Source organism: Ictidomys tridecemlineatus, chromosome 2 (assembly GCF_052094955.1).
Source record: "Ictidomys tridecemlineatus isolate mIctTri1 chromosome 2, mIctTri1.hap1, whole genome shotgun sequence".
In the NCBI taxonomy this organism is placed as follows: Eukaryota; Metazoa; Chordata; class Mammalia; order Rodentia; family Sciuridae; genus Ictidomys; species Ictidomys tridecemlineatus.
Genome location: NC_135478.1, coordinates 115,301,186 through 115,311,528, shown reverse-complemented (window position 1 = coordinate 115,311,528; position 10,343 = coordinate 115,301,186). Strand labels below are relative to the sequence as shown.

General features: G+C 33.7%; 1 pseudogene; it reads right to left on the bottom strand.

Moving 5' to 3' along the window:
- Nucleotides 1-391: 391 nt before the first annotated feature.
- Nucleotides 392-1,555, bottom strand: LOC101962744 (non-POU domain-containing octamer-binding protein pseudogene; annotated as a pseudogene).
- Between the last annotated feature and the right edge of the window lie 8,788 nt (nt 1,556-10,343).

Here is a 10,343-nt window from a genome sequence, read left to right as displayed (position 1 = left end):
ATATAACAGAATTTTATGTATGGTGTCTATGACCTCTGTGGGGGATGTTTTGTTTTTGTGGTATATGTGGCATCATATCTGAGATAAAGTTTGGAAAGTAAATAAAATATGATGGAAAAAATGGAATTATCAAGATTAACAGGGCTCTAACTGAATCCATTTTGCTATGAGTCACCAGCCCTCAAAAATCACATCTGAGACTTCAGGAATGTACTACACAGAATCAATTAAACAATGTACCACACAGAACTGATTTGTTAAGTACCACCCTTCCCTTGCCCTCTGCCTCTAGCATAATTACTAGAGTAGTATAGGCAGGGAAGACCTAATTATTGGCAAGAATCCTTAACACTTTTTGAGGGTAAAATTCTAGCTAGTCCAAAAAGGGTCTTTATTTTAAGGGTTTTGTGAAATTACACATTGCAACGTTATTAGTATCAGTGACATTTTTTGGAGCAAATTCAGCATGGTTGAATGCAAAAGGGGTTCCACCAATTGATCCAATTCCTTCCATTGTAGCAGCTTGGCCAAAGCATTCAGTTATTGAAGGGGTCAGTTCCAAAGTTCCATTCAGCATCATAGTGGCAGGTCCTAGAGGAGCTGGGGTACCAGCTGGCACACGAGCAAAGGACATGGTTCCTCTGCTATTTATGCTCATAGAATCTCCCAGTAGCTATATGGCCTATCCTTATCTCTTGCTGTCTTGCACCAGCAAAGGTTCCCTTGAATCCTTCCTGCTGATATTAAATCATGTCTTCTTGTTGCCGCCACATTTCTTCCTCATGGTGCTTACACTCCTCTTCCTGCCTGAGCTTCAGTTGCTTTCTTTTTTGCACTTCTTGCTTGTTCAACTCTTCCATTATTTGAAGTTCTTGGTGCCTCATTAAATCCTGCCTCATTAGCATGACCTAGTGCTCATGATGAGTAGCCCCATCTCCATTTCCAGCTTCTCACATGCCTCCTTGATGTCTCAGTACAACTGTTCCTGCTGCTATTTCTCAACCTCAGTGAATGCCTTCCAGTGCATGGCATACTCATACTCTGGGTGGCTGCTCTTCCTCCTTGTGAAATTGCTGGTTCTTTATAACCAGCTTCTCTGGAAGTCCTTCATCATCATCTAACTTGTCCATTGGCTTCACAGTCACAGGACAAGGAAATGTAGTTAGAAGGAAAGACACTTCACTGCATCTGTCCAGAGTTTTTGAAGCAGCTGGCTTCCTGAGAACTCAACAATGCCTTTTCCTGAGTATCTTCCTCAATCATCCACAATGACTATGGCCCTCTCCACCTGGCTAAACACAGAAAAAGCTTCTTCCAGTAGTTCCTTAGACATGTACTGAGGAAGGTTTCCAACAGTAAGTGATGCACTATGGCAGGCAAAGCGAACACACAGCTGTTTTTCAGGGAGTGACATATTTTCCAGCTCTACTTTGGCAATTTCCACGAGAGTTGGTATTTCCAAATAGATAAAGCCAAAACCTTTATCCTCGTGAATGAAAACTTGATCTGCCTTCCTTTATTAATCAAATATTTTCTTCATTTCCTCCTCAGGAATGTCAGGAGGGAGATTACCCACAAAGAGATGGCTACTTTGGGTGGAGGTCTTCTCTTCTAGTTTACTAAAATTCTTCAGGTCAATAGTTAAGCCTTCTTTTTGGGTGCTGGCCTGTTGCCCATTTGCAGGTATTGGTGGTGGTGGTGGCTGCTGCTATTGCTGCTGCTGGTGATGCTGATGATGTTTCCTTGGAATATGGGTCTGTTTATCCAAATTAAAGGTTTTAGTACTCTGCAATTTTGTACCCCTCTATACACAGTCTTCCCCTCAGAGTGCACTATGTTTCTCTTAATGAGGCAATGTGAAAGAACCTTTTAGATCTTATAGGATAACAATTTTTAAAAATGGACATACTAATTTGGTATGCACTTTTTGATGTTTTCTTTCATTCCTCTCAGTTTTTAACGTTTTCCATTTCTTGATAAAATAATGAATACCATGCAGAAGCTGTAGTCAATGAATTGGAAATTTATAAATCAATTTTGTGAATTTACCATAAAGTCACTATACCAAACCTAGGATGCCTTTGTCTGGGCTTTTTTTACATTCAAGGAAAATAAATTCTTCTTTGTTTAAAGGATAATAGTTGAATTTCTATTTCTTGCTGCTGAATTTAATTCTGACTTAAATGATTAATAAATATTTTTTTTCATGTAATAGTATTTATACCTGTAAAAACTATTTAAAACTTTATAGTGAGAATCTTATCTATGTAAGGCCTATGCAAAAGAAGGAATCTTAGGCTTATCTGATTAATTCTACTAATATGCAAGTTGATAAATATAACATGAAAATTACCTCAAATGTTTTGATTGAGCCATTTTATTTTGTATTTTTTCTCCATGTCAAATAAGTTCCTTTTGTTTTAAAAAATATATATCATGAATTCTTTATTGGAACCATTAAACAATGGAAAACTTGGAAGCAAATGATTTGTACTTAAATACAACTGCTCTCCTTGTCTCATATTAGTTAACTGTTCTGTCTACTAAGTTGCATAAAATAACTGTGTAATTTGTTTTCAATAATGTTGTTTTAATTGTTAAATAAGATTTTTTAACAAAATTTGAAATAATTTTCTTAAGTAATCAATTTCTCATTGGAATTCTTCTCCATAAGCCTACTAAACTGTAATAAAAAATAAACAAATTACAAAGTATGCAGTTTTAAGTTGTCTGAGCATCTGAAAGTAGTAATGTTTGAGTAGAATTTTATTATCCATGAAATGTAAAGACAATGAATATTTGGGACATGTGGGCAATTCTTTTACTCTAGAATATTATATGAAATTGGGTCATAACATGTCACATATCTCCACTATCCTCGAAACACTTTATGAAATAAAGTGCTGGTAGCAGGCCTTTCCCAGCACCCTGAGGCCCAGCCCCAGTTCTTTGTTGTGCATGTCAAAGTGGCCAGCTCATTAGGTCATGAAAGCAGGCTTGCGGTTTTTCCTGCTTGTCTGAGACATATGTGTTCCACAGGAATGTCAGGAACGTCTTGACCTTTTTCTGCTCTGGTGGACTCCCTGATAAGAGAAGTTTCGGTGTCTAACAATGGCAGATGTCCTAGCCGAATTTCTCCCCTCTCCCTCCCTTTTCTGAGTAATTTTCCACTCCTGATGCTTGGGGGATATAAGGAGAGGATGTTAGGAATAAAGAGAGACTCCTGGATGAAGAACCTTGGTGTCCTGTGTATTTTTTAACCTCATCGTCCCTCGCCATACTCGGTTCCCGTTAGCCGGACGCGGCAATAAAGTATTTAACTAGGCTGCTAAGCTTCAGTGTGCAGGACAACATGGATAAAAATTAATATACCAAATTATTCATATGCTCATATTTCCTGATGAAGCTATGATTCTCTGAAGATTGATTCAAAGTGGGTACAAACATAAGAATTTTTTTTATTGAGCATTGGAAGAAAACATTCAGAGCACATTCACAACTCATAAGTGTCTGGTCTTTTTCTGAGCATTATTAATTGCTTTCCAAAATGATATAATGTAGTTGAGGACAAATATTTAAACAAAAATAAATTTTTGATTTAGCATATATATATTTATGACTAAAAAGTACATTTTTAAAAATTTTATCTGTGCAGGAACTATATGTGGGTATTAAGGGACTATTACTTTAAGAACAAGTAATTTGCTTATATAAGTTTATGAATAATTTTTCCTCAAATTATATATATGTAGGTATATACATAATTTTCTGTACAATGTACGCATATTACACATGTATAAAAAGGATAACATCAACATATTTTCTCCAAGTATTTATGTGAGATGGGGAGAAAATTTGAAGTTCATTTAACTACAACAAGTTAATCCAGTTAGTCCTCACTATCAATTTTTATGTTCCCATAGTCAAAACAAAGTTAAACCATATTAAAATGCCAAACATTACACTCATTAATGCTCAAAGACCATGCTTGTAGGTCCAGTAATCTAGGCTTTAAAAATTTTATCACATCATATATTTATACAATGAATGAGGAAAACCAAGATGACAAGTTCAGAAGAAATATCAATAACAGGAATTAAATGTTGAAAGGGACTCAATTACACTGATGGTGGACAGTTTTTCTGAATAATATAGGAAATAATAATTCCTTCGAATAATTCCAGTACTGCATTGATTGGCTTGAAAAGTGGGTAATTTTTATATACTGATATAGGGCAAAACATATTGCAACATAAAATTAAGTGGAGAAAAGCTCTCAAGGATATGTGTTTCTAAGATGGAATGTTTCTCCAAGAAATATTTTTAATATTTGACTAAGAAAGAAAAGAAAGTATGAGGCTGAAACCTACTCAAATTTCTTGATACCAACTCAATGTATTTTTTTAATCAATGAAAACAGAACTACAAACTCCTCATCAAATCCCCAGTCTATTTACTCTCCATTCTTCCAATACAGCCAACCTGTTTTATTCTTCCCTCTTTTTATTATCAAGCTGAAAATATATGGTCTTGTATTTTCATAAGACACTTCTATTGTTACACTATATTTTGTAGTAACTGTCAAAACTGGTTTACCTTTGAGTCAGACTTTTTCACTGTTCTGTAAAGAAGTAAGAGAAAGAGTTATTTAGTTATGAGGATGCAGCATGAAGAGCCTTCCCATGGATGGGAGGGAAAATTTTTGTAACAGGACATTATGGCAAAGATCTGCCCAAGTTTTAGCTTATCATGATTGTTAAAATAAGATTGATATTTCTTTCTATGTATGTATTTATCTGAAAGTTTACCAATCAGAAGAATATTTTTTCTGGAAGTAATGTGGAGATTATTAACACAACCAAGTATGCCTCAAGTATGTAGTCTTTGATAGAAGTCAAATGATCAAAGGATAACAGGGATCCTGGGGAAAAAAAAAGGAATCTTAATGAACAGAAAATCCTGTTTAGACCAAGACTATGTTATAGGAGAATGGTGATTTTTATGCCTAGGTTTCCATTTGTTTGTATAGATATAACCTGGGCAAAATAACTACATGTCTGCATGTGATTTAATAGTTATCTCATAATGTCTTCTGACATTTGAGTCACTGGCAATTTTCTGAATGATGTACATACTGTAGGGGCAATGCAATATGTCATATTATAGGAACACTTTGAAAGTAAAATAGGTGCTATTTATAATTTTACCCTACCACAAAGAGTGTGACGCCATACCCCACTGAATTATTGCTGAGCAGACAGCACCTCTTCTTTTGCATCTTGGGAAACAATTGTGTTCTTGGATGGGTAGCAGAACCAGGTAATTCCTGGATGATAAAGGCTTTTTGCAGTCAGTGTCTCATACCTTGCCGAGGCAGCTGCCAGGAACACGTATTCATGACAGGTGCAAATCACCTTGGAGAAGACCAGATGTTATGGTCAATTGGTCACAGGGACTTCTTTTCTAACGATCTCAAAATAGAAAGTAATAGTGATCCGATTTTGTAGATCTTTACTCCTTAAGTATAAACTTAACAGGAACATATTGAACCCTATAATCTCATTCCTGACAGTATTAAAATCTATTCTTCTAAGATTTAATTTTCTCTTCTTCCTAAAATTCTCAGTTCCTGCTGTTTTCTATTTATCTAAATCTTTTTTTTTCTTCTGAACTTTCCCACAGGCAGTTTAGTGTATTGAGGTATATGTAATATTTTCCCTGTAATTATCTTTCTTAATTGGATTGAAGTATTTCCCTAAACAACTAATTCTTTAAAAAAAAAAAGAGTGAGAGAGAAAGAGAGAATTTTTAATATTTATTTATTTTTTGGCGGAGACAACATCTTTGTTTGTATGTGGTGCTGAGGATCGAACCCGGGCCGCACATATGCCAGGCGAGCGTGCTACCGCTTGAGCCACATCTCCAGCCCTCAACTATCTAATTCTTAACTTAGTAACTCTTATTGATCATTATTTGATCCCGAAACTTTCACTTAGTACTATCCATTGACTAATAAATTCATTAATCAAATAATTTAGTTTAAAATTTAGTAAGAACTAAAAGCATCACTTTTAATGTATGAAAATGATTACACTTTAAAAACCAATCAATTGGCCTGGGGATGTGGCTCAAGCGGTAGCGCGCTCACCTGGCATGCGTGCGGCCCGGGTTCGATCCTCAGCACCACATACGAACAAAGATGTTGTCTCCGCCGAGAACTAAAAAATAAATATTAAAAAAAAATTCTCTCTCTCTCCTCTCTCACTCTCTCTTAAAAAAAAAAAAACAATTCATAAAATAGATATCTCTTAAATACCTTCAATGCCTCATATAAAAACTAAAGTCTGGTATTAATTAAATATTATGTTACTGAATGATCTAATCTGTGGGGACAAAAACGAAAAAAAAACACTTGACAGAATATTAAGTGCATATTTGTATATATGAGTAAGAAGTGAGTGAAAAGTGTAGATACTTCTATTTTTAAATTTAAACATTGGTTTTCTGAAATATTGATATTTTCAACAATATATAATATTTTGAAATTTGAATATTGTTGCAAAATTTACTTATGCACAATTTTTATAATAAATATGAAAGATAGATGTTATGAAAAGTGAAGGGGTCCTGCTGTAACAGGGACCAGGGAGTCCTGAAGAATGAGTGGGATCTGCAAAAAGGATGAGACAGGATCATTCCATTGAAGCAATCTCCAGAGAGAGAGAGAGCTCTAATGCAGCTTTCTCTGGGTCTTCTTTTATTGCAATTTTTCTCATCATTATAGGTTCAGAATATGTCATTGATTATACAAGTTCAAAACTTTTCCAAGAGGTGACATTTTCTTAACCATCCTTAGAGGTATAGAAAAATGTAACATCAGTTTACATTTTTCCAGTATGTGACCTTTAGTTATTAATTATTAAGGGTATGAAATCATTGATAAAATGTGTCACTAATTTACATTTTTCAGATTTTCCCAGTATGTACTATTTTTCCCAAGATATGCTCTTTCTCTTTTTAACTAATGCCAGACTATGTAACAGACTCGAAGTCTCCTAACCTATCATTAACTTTTAAGTTTAAAGTACACCTGAAATTTATTTCTAATCTAAAATTTCCATCTAAAAAATTTCCCTTAAATCTTATACTTACAATATTCTAAAGTTTATAAATAATTCTTAAAGTCTATAAACCATTATTAAAGCATATCAGAAACCCATACAACTAAAAACTTAAGAATTCCAATCACAAGAATCTGAATAAAATAATATTTCTAACATTATTCTAAAAATGTCTTAAAAGCTACTTTAATTTATTACTACATTTATTCTCATAAAACTGGTTGAACGGCTTTCTTGAAGAGTTTGTTTCTTAGTCAAGGTACACTATCTCTTATATCTTTGTAATCTCTCTCAGTAGAAAGAAAGTTCCAAATATCAGTTCACTTACTGCCAATATTAACTATGCTCATCAACAATTCCTATGTGAAGTAAAGGATGGTTTATACAAAAGAGGAGAATGTATATTTATATGTCTTAACTTTCCTAAGTATATAACATAACTTTCCTTAATCAAAAATAACTACATATGGTGGTCTTTGTACAATAAACTTTTTAAGAGGCCAGAGTTATGGGCCTGGGATCTTAGTTGATATAATCAATGTGGTGCCTAAAATTCTCATGACTTTTTAGAGAATGATTGTTGTCCATTATCAGTTTTATCCTCAATGTATTGATAAAGAAAAGCAGCCTTCTATTTTGTCCTCAATATGCTGAGGGGTAGTAGAACAGCCTTCAAGGCATGAACAACCTGTTATGTTCTAGCCATCTGAAATTTAATTTGGTTTCTCATTTAACATACTCATACCTCCTGTCAGGAACATGTACATGAAAATGAAAAGTCCCAATTACATAAAAAAGGGCCTCATGGTTTCGGTTTCCCACCAACCAGCGGCTTTGCCAGCATTCATCTTCACTGTTACCTTGTCAAGACAGTGGGAGAGCGGATTTGCTAGCACTTATCTTCACTGTGACCTTGTCAAGACAGTGAGAGGAGGAAAGCTTTCACCAGAAAAGTAAATTAATGTTATCACCACTCAACCAAAACCAGCAGTTTTTTAAAATAACTATTTCATTTTCACTATGAATATTAACTTTTATTTTATTATTATTGTGCTATAGATATCTGTACTCCTGATTTTATTTGTAATAATTGTCATTGGTTTACACCTGACCTTTCCAATACATTGTGAATTCAGAAAACACTATTTCACCTCTGCTTTTGTCAGAAATCATTGTACTCTATGCAAAGTTAGCTGAATGAATTCTGGTAATATATTTCCCACTTATTATATGTTTGATAATATATTATATTGCTTCAATTATGTGGATATATTTTGATAAGACAGGAGAGTCTGGAACATGGGCATGCTTGCAGTGCTGGAAGATTATTGAGCAACTAAAATCAGTAGTAAAACTCTCTTATTTGATAGAATGTGACAGATTCCTCCTTTATTATTCTTTCATTCCAGTGAATGAATTATACTTTCTGATGAATCCAGACATCCTTCTGTGAATCCAAAATCTTCACATGCCATCTAGAAATTTTATAATTTCTGGTCCAAAAAAATGTGCAGTTAGTGTAGTAAGAGTGGTGAGACTTGACTGGGAACCTACATCTCTTTTCCAAGTGTGGATGAAGTAATCTCCACAATAAATTACAATTTTCTTTCCATATCAGCCTAGTTTACAGATGAGGATATTGGAGTAGTAAGGTTATTCAAAACTACACAAGGGCCTGCAATTTGTTCACTTCATCTGCCATTACTTCCTCAGGAGACCTGTTCTGACAATTAGCCCTGCCCTTGAAAACTAGTTTAAGACAGAGGCAAGATGAAGAGGGGGATTTGTTTTGTCCACAAGCAAAAAGGCCTAAAGTTGTATAGTGTTCTTACAGGGTCCATTATAATTCTCTTAATGAGAGTTGAGCTAACTCATGAACTTCCTATTTTTGATTAACTTTTCAGACTTTTCACCTTTCCTAGGATTTTAATCAAAGCATTCTATTGGGTCATGTCTCTTCTCACATGGTATAATACACATAGTTTCATTAATGTTAGCCCCTTAAAGAGTACTGTTTTTAAAAGAATTCAACTAACATTTTACAGAAATTATTTCTGAACATGCAAACAAATATACTACATGGCACAAACAAACACAAAAAATTACTGTGAATGTTGTGACACTTATGATATTTTATGCCAATATAAATTGTGAATGTGATACGACTTAGTCATATGGTAGACACACTTGTGCTTAAGTGCTTTTATGCAGCTATTTATTAGAGGACTAGAATTAGAATCAAATTTATCTCAACTTTTAAATAATTATAAACAGGAAGACATTTATAATATAGATAAATGACTGAATGAAAAGACAAGATTGAAAGATAATTAAATGTAGGATGGAAGAATGCAGGAAGAGAGGAGAAGAAAGAAGAAAAAGGAGAAAAAAGAAAAAACAGGGCTCAAATCTTAATGCTTTTGTTGTTATTTTGAAATGGTGGTTTTAGTGATTCATATACTGATTTAAATATAGTCAAATTTTATTCAAACTCCTTCCAATACAGTTAAAGAAAATTCACTGGCTATTTGTGGTATATTTGTTAGGAAATAACTACAATGCCAGAAGAAAGACACAAGTTGTAAAAGACATAGAAGAATTAGCATAAAATGGGTATTAACTATTTGAGAACTTTAATATACTGTGTATTGATATTATTTTGCTCAAATATAATTTCAAACAATTTTCCTCTTAAATATATTGTTATCCGTTCATATTTAAATTTAATTATTTCAAATTTGCTTTAAATTGGGAGAGATTATTCAAATTAAAAGTGTACTTAAGAATCAAATTGTGTCCTTTGGTTTCAGGCTTATTTAAAAAGGCTTTTAACAAAGAAGATAAAATTGCTACTTCTGCTATTTTTATAAAGAAATAACTGGCAGATAAATATGATTTGATGAGCAGCAATGTCAACCTATTTTGTAGAAAAAGATATTTGAAATAAAATTTTAATTTAGGACACTTGAATGCACAGCGAATTTCTCAGACAGGTAAGAAAGGCAGGGAAAAAACAAGTAATGCAGAAGTTTCCTTTCTCTGCACTTCAAAAAGAGCATCTAACATTTCCATTTCCCTAAATTCAGGAGGCCCTATTACCTGAGTGGCAAAGGTATAAAACAATAGATATATTCTTATTTTTAAGAAGCATTCTTTGGAACATTTGCTTTTTGTATATCCTCATTTCCTCTTCGCCATCTCCTTTATTAATATTAACCTTTT